The 395-nt window shown below is 62.0% G+C and overlaps 1 protein-coding gene across 2 annotated transcripts in view; it reads left to right on the top strand.

The window, feature by feature from the left end:
* FAM169A (family with sequence similarity 169 member A) overlaps positions 1–395 on the top strand; it is a 79,999-nt gene that overhangs the window by 44,021 nt on the left and 35,583 nt on the right. The gene's annotated exons all lie outside the window — the stretch shown is intronic.

The following is a 395-nucleotide window of genomic DNA, read 5'->3' as shown; positions in this document are numbered from 1 at the left end:
GGTTGTGGGGGGGTGTGGGGTGTGCGGGTGCATGTGTATGGTGGGATGTTTGTGGGAGGCCCTCCTACAAACATACCCTCCATTGTGCACAATCCATGCTGCCAGTGGCAGCAGCAGGTGAAACCCCCTGGCAGTGTGGGGTCCTGGTTAGACCCAGAACTGCATGTGACCAGGCCACTGGCTCCATCATGCAGAGCTCACATACCCAAGTCCTGTGCTGCCAGGTCCTGATAGGGCCCAGCCCTGGGGCACCAACACGGGACCTGCACTCCCACCCAGCTGCCACTTCACTCTCACCTGCTACCACAGCCACAACCCTCCCCAACCTGCCACCGCCACTGCTACCACTCCCACCCCCCACCACTGCCACCACCACTTCCCCTGCCTGCTACCAC

This window comes from Gavialis gangeticus, unplaced genomic scaffold (genome assembly GCF_001723915.1).
Source record: "Gavialis gangeticus isolate Ggan-Ray unplaced genomic scaffold, GavGan_comp1, whole genome shotgun sequence".
Lineage (NCBI taxonomy): Eukaryota > Metazoa > Chordata > Crocodylia > Gavialidae > Gavialis > Gavialis gangeticus.
Note: the sequence above shows the minus strand (reverse complement) of the source record. Positions and strands in the feature narration are given on the sequence as shown.